General features: G+C 37.3%; 1 pseudogene; it reads left to right on the top strand.

Annotated features, from left to right (window-relative positions):
* Positions 1–343: 343 nt before the first annotated feature.
* LOC129891317 (zeatin O-glucosyltransferase-like) lies at positions 344–1,691 on the top strand (annotated as a pseudogene).
* Positions 1,692–5,805: the final 4,114 nt, after the last annotated feature.

Raw genomic sequence — 5,805 nt, 5'->3', positions numbered from 1 at the left:
GGATAGCAAAATACCATAAATAATTTGTAGTCTCTGCTTTTAGTTTTATTTCAACTTTTAGAATATTAAAATAAAAATATATTTGTTTTTATGTTTTACTTTTAGACTAGTTATTTATCCTCCACATCTTAACTACTTAACATTGTTTAGAAAAATAATTGAAAATAATTAAAAGGCTAATAGAGAAAAATAGCTTTTAATATATACCCTATAATATACATGCAAATATGTATGCAAATTAATCTCTATAAATACTTGCAAAGAGTAATACTCTCTATACAAAAAAATTCAACGTCTTAAAGAAACAAAATAAATAGCTAGCTTGGCTGTTGGTTTAATATTCATGGATAACATAGTGAAACAAGATGATGTAGCTGTAGTGATAGTCCCATTACATCTTCAAAGCCATCTCCGACAACTTCTCCATTTTGCCTGCCGAATTTTCTCCTATGGTCTACCAGTCTACTATCTTGGCTTAGCCACCTCCAACTTTCAAGTTAGGCAACACTGCACTATCTTAAATCCTTCCGACATAGCCAAGATCCACTTCCATGACCTCCAAATTACTAGTCAAGATCCTCCTCTAGATATCCCCATGCATATTTGGTATACTTCTATGCGTTCACGTGAACCTATTACTTCTTTTCTTAGAGATATCTCCTTCTAATGTCCTGGAATGGTCAGGATATTTCTTCCATTCTCAATGGAGAATCCTATGTATTTCACTGCCTTCCCATTTTTGATATGTATTGTAGTCACTATGTCTCAATAGCCGGGTTGCCTATTCCACTTGAAGAAGAAATTTTAAAGAAATTACCCTCCAATGATGGATGTTACAACCCTGTGGACGTCATGCACCATGCAAAGTATCTGTCATAATGCATGGGCATGAACACTGGTGATATCTATAATACAATTAGTCAAGTAATTAAAGGTACTGCTTTTATTGACTCAATGACACATATCGCATGCATGCAAAACAAGAAGTTGCGGGCACTCGAACCGATTTTTCATACACAAGAAGATCATAAGATCGAAAACAAACACCTATATTTGGATTGGCTAAATAAACAACCTCCAAAATCAGTTCTTTACGTATCTTTTGGAATATTCACTTCAGTTTTAGCTGAACAAATCAATGAGATTGCAATTGGTTTAGAGCTAAGTAAACATAAGTCATATGGGTATGTAGACATACTGACAAAGAAGATCCTGTTACCAATAAATACGAAGAGAATAGAACAGGAGTGCTTGAGTTGCCTGAAGGATTTGAAGAAAGGGTAAAAGGTGTGGGTTTAGTCGTGAGAGAATGGGCACCCCAACAAGAAATCTTGGCTCATTCGTCTAGTGGTGGGTTCATGAGTCATTGTGGATGGACTTCATGCTTAGAAAACATTACTGTAGGGGTGCCAATAGCTACTTGGCCTATCCAATTTGACCAATCAAAAAATGGTTTTTTGGTCACAGAAATATTGAAAATAGGCCTGCATGTTAGATTGTGGGAGAAGCAGGACGAGCTAGTGACTACATCCACCATTCAGAATATAGTGAGCAAATTAATGTCATCAGAAGAAGGTGATATGATTAGGAAAAGAGCACAAGAACTAAGCGAGGCCGTACGGTGATCCGCAGAGAAAGGTGATATTTCTGGAATGGAGTTGGAGTCTTTGGTGACGCATATCACAAGATAGAATGCTACTTGTCAAGTCATGAGTTGGATAGTCCATTTGATGCACCTTAAGTTGCTTAGAAGGATAGGCTATCACCTTACCATGTTGCGTCAAAATATAACCAAGACCAATCCTTGAAGCATCAAAATATATAACAAAGTCATTGCACCCTTTCGGTAACATCAAAATAGGAGCGGTAGTGAGACGATCTTTCAACTCTTGAAAACTCTTCTCAGAAGCTTCCGACCATTGAAACTTCACATTCTTTTGAGTCAACTTAGTAAAATGTGTCGAGATTGATGAGAATCCTTCTACAAATCTCCTATAATATTTGGCTACGCCCAAAAAACTTCTATTATCCGAAGGGGACAATGGTCTAGACCAATTCTTAACCACCTCGGTTTTCTTAGGATCTACCATAATCTTTTCACCGGATACGATGTGATCAAGAAAAGCCACCTCCCTTAGCCAAAACTCACACTTACTGAACTTGGTAAATAATTGCTTGCCCCTTAGAGTTTGAAACACAATCCTTAGGTGTTTAGCATGCTCCTCCTTATTACGAGAGTAAACCAATATGTCATCAATAAGCACAATTACAAACATGTCCAAATATTATTTGAACAGACTATTCATCAAATCCATAAATGCCACAGGGGCATTGGTCAAACCAAATGACATAACTAAGAACTCATAATGGTCATACCTTGTTCAAAATGCCTTTTTGGGAAAATCACACTCCCTCACCCTTAATTGGTGATAATTGAAATGGAGATCTATCTTAGAAAAGTAACTTTCTCCTTGTAATTGGTCAAACAAATCATCTATTCTTGGAATTGGGTATTTATTCTTGATGGTTACTTTGTTCAATTGCCAGTAGACAATGCACATGCGTAGCGAATCATCCTTCTTTCTAACAAAAAAACAGGAGCACCCTATGGGGATATACTTGGTCTAATGAAATCTTTGTCTAACAAGTCTTTCAATTGATTATTTAACTCTTTCAATTCCACCGGAGCCATTCGGTAAGGAGAGATAGAAATGGGTTGAGTACCCGAAAGAAGTTCTGTACCAAAGTTAATTTGAAATGGGTTGAGTACCCGAAAGAAGGTCTATACCAAAGTTAATTTTCCTTTCGTAAAGAACACCGGATAAATCATCAAAAAACACATCCAAAAACTCATTAACAATGAAGACCGACTCTAGAGTAGGGCTTCAGAATTTTCATCCCTAACCCTCAAAAAATAATAGATACAACCCTTGTAAATCATTTTTTGAGCTTTAAGACACGAAATAAATTGACCTTCGAATACAAAATTACTACCCTTCCATTCTAGGACCGGCTCATTAGGAAATTGGAACTTAACCACTGGGTATCTACAATCAATAGAAGCATAACATGCATAAAACCAATTCATACCAAGGATAACATCAAAATCAGTCATCTCAAGCTCAAATAGATCACATAGAGTAAATTTATGGAAAATCAAAATCGAAAAACTTCTATAGACTCTTTTAGCCACACCGACTCACTGAGGGAGTATAAACTAAAAAAGGATCTAACAATATTTTAGGGCTAACATCAAATCTCATGGCCACATAAGGATTAACAAAAGATAAATTTGCACCCTGATCAAGTAAGGCATGAACATCATAGTGAAAGACCCTTAACAATAGCGGGAGTCTCCTCCACCTCTTACCTACCATGAAGAGCATAAAACTGATTATTGTGTTGACCACCTTTTGGTTGCACTTGAGAACCTTGAGCAACTTGTCCTGGAGGATGACCATCTTTGAACTTACACTCTTTAGCATGATGACCCATCTTACCACATCGATAGCACACATTCAAACCTGCTAAACACTCACCCTTGTGGTTCTTGCCATATTTCTTGTATGCGGAGTAAGTTGGCCAATAGGAGCACCTCCTTGAGGCTTATGGTTGGGCACCCTATCTTTTTCAAACCTTGGAGTAGTGAAATTTGAAGATCATTGGCTGAAGTACCTTTGGCGAAACTGAGAACGTCCACCACCTCAGAACTTACCATGAGATGAATCACCACTATCGATCATTTTCCTCTTGGACTCATTAGTTTTCTCCATTAACTTCTCACTATTTATTTACTCCACATAGATGATAAGTCTAGAGATGTCTATTTCCCAAATCAACATGACCATCTTACACTCCTTTGAGACCATATCTGACACACTCGATACAAACTTGCTCATACGAGCTCTTGAGTCGGCAACCATGAATGAAGCATATTTTGACAATTGAGTAAACTTGAAGGCATACTCCCTCACACTCATACCGCCTTGCTTAAGATTTATGAATTCTTGTAATTTGACCTCCCTCAACTCCAACAGGAAGAAGCAATCAAGAAATACTCCTTTAAACTCTTCCCAAGTAATGGGTCCGCCTATTTAGGCCTCTCAATCTTCCATTGGTCAAATTAAATTTGAGCAACACCCTTCAATTGATACGTAGCCAACTTCTCCTTCTTAACCAGGCTAACCCCCATAATATCCATAATCTTGTGAATGCTATCAACGAACTCCTATGAATCCTTTTCCACTTTAGAACCCCAAAAATCCAAAGGATTCATCCTCATGAAATCACGAACTCTTTCCACCACCTCACGATTGGCTTGAGCCATAACGACTTGAGCAAGTACTTGAAAGGCCGCTCAGAAATTGACATTGGATACTTGGTTATTCAAAGGATCATTCGGAGCTTGTTGCTCCTTTTCAACCATATTCCTTCTAGTGGGGTATCTTCGTGGAGGCATTTTCTTAAAATTGCAAAGAACAAGCATTAGAGGGAAAGACTTAGTGTACCACTATACCGCATGACATAGATTATGAAAGAAATGAGATTTTCCTAAGACATTTCGTATCCTCCTATTCATGGATGTGGCACATTTCACACCAATGAACAAGACTCTACTTAATTCGTCATGTTAGACTCCCTAGGACTCTTTTAAGCCTTGTTCTTTGATACCAAATTTATCACGACCTGAACTAGGGACAAGACAAAACACAGTGATCGGATTATGAGGAGTCCCAATTGAGCCATCTTAGCATACATTCCATACATAAGGTAAAGAAACTTGATAAAAAATCGGAAATATCAACTCAAAAAGGGAGTGGGTCTAAGGGACATAATTACTCAATCAATGTCCCAATAGACTACATCAACCTCTCGTCTAAACATGCCTCTATTCTAGTCTTTGAAGGGGGCTTAGAACAAGATCCTAGCTCACACGAAACATAGGAAGAAAATAAATGAAATAATGTCAATGGAAATTCATGTCCTCTATGGAATAAGGACTCACCAAATCTTTGATATCTAAAGCACTCTAGCCACGAATCGGATGATCGACATCCACCTCTTCATTCTGAGACAGTGTAGGAAAAATATGCATTAGTATATAAAAGGTACTAAGTATGTGAGATATGTATGAACAAGTGATAGGATATGGATAATATGACATGAGATGCATGACCAACATAATGAACATGATCAAAGCTTAAAAGCATTTGAAAACATATGAAAACTCATGGTCAATGCATCAGAAACTTCATAGTAAATCTCATAACTTAAAATTCAACTTGTGTGAGATAAGACCTTTAGCCGACATCTTAAGGCCATGCGAGCAATAACATGGAATCTGATGTAACCCACATCGAGAAAGGGGAGGCTACCTTGCCAAGGTATACTCCGTTATGGTACTCAACTCAACTAAACTTAACTGTGCTATATACGGATCCAGTAGCTAGGCCATGAAAGCAACCTACATGGGAAATGCAGTTTTGGACATTAGGTTGCAACTAGGATTTCCTTGGGTAACTAACTTCATTACCGAATCAAACCCCACCTAGAATCCCTCTCGGTGCTTAGTCAATATCCCAACGAAAACTCATAAAAATATGATCATAACATAATATGAAAAGATAGTAACTACCTATCAATCCATCTTTATAGAACATATTAGGGGTAGCTCATTAACTTTAGTGATTCATAGGAATCCATAACTTCGGTGAGAATTGTCCTTATTACCATCTTTAAACATGATTGTGTGAGAATTATACTTATCACACCACAATAACTTTCTTAGTTCATAATTGGTCATCA

The sequence above is a fragment of the Solanum dulcamara genome, chromosome 6 (assembly GCF_947179165.1).
Source record: "Solanum dulcamara chromosome 6, daSolDulc1.2, whole genome shotgun sequence".
NCBI lineage: Eukaryota > Viridiplantae > Streptophyta > Magnoliopsida > Solanales > Solanaceae > Solanum > Solanum dulcamara.
This window is presented reverse-complemented; position numbering and strand designations above follow the sequence as displayed.